This window comes from Octopus bimaculoides, chromosome 6 (genome assembly GCF_001194135.2).
Source record: "Octopus bimaculoides isolate UCB-OBI-ISO-001 chromosome 6, ASM119413v2, whole genome shotgun sequence".
NCBI classification, from domain to species: Eukaryota; Metazoa; Mollusca; class Cephalopoda; order Octopoda; family Octopodidae; genus Octopus; species Octopus bimaculoides.
The window spans coordinates 85,073,621-85,074,218 of NC_068986.1; the positions used below are offsets into that span (position 1 = coordinate 85,073,621).

At 15.7% G+C, this 598-nt stretch overlaps 1 protein-coding gene across 1 annotated transcript in view; it reads left to right on the forward strand.

The window, feature by feature from the left end:
• LOC128248076 (uncharacterized) overlaps positions 1–598 on the forward strand; it is a 37,545-nt gene that overhangs the window by 23,863 nt on the left and 13,084 nt on the right. The window lies entirely within an intron of this gene.

Sequence of the window (598 nt, forward strand, 5' to 3'; positions counted from 1 at the left end):
TTAGCTTCTTTCAAGTATATTATCCAATTTACGCATTTTAGTTTTAATTTATTAGACTTTGAAATTATTTAGAATTTAAAATTTTTCAGTAAAAGTTTAGAATACAGTTAATTTTTTATTATGATTACAGCTAAAAAGATTTTGCTTTTATAAAAGAAACTTAAATACATATTTATATATCTCTTTATTCTATTACTTTTTATTACGCCATATTTTCACGTGATTTAATTCTAATAAACGCCAAGTTAAAAGTATAACGTATAAAAATCTTAGTTTAAACTAAAGCTTCGATAAGATAAGTATTGCATTTATTTTCAGTAATATTGTTAAATGATTTTCTTTTATTTATTGGTAAAATATGTATTTTTATATAAATTCATTTGATAAACATATTTGCCGATATATATACATTGATTTTATTATTATTATTATTATTATTATTATTATTATTATTATTATTATTATTATTATTATTATTATTATTATTATTATTATTATTATTATCATTAGTATTATTATTATTATTATTATTATCATTAGTATTATTATTATTATTATTATTATTATTACTATTATTGTATTTTGACCTGGCGATTAG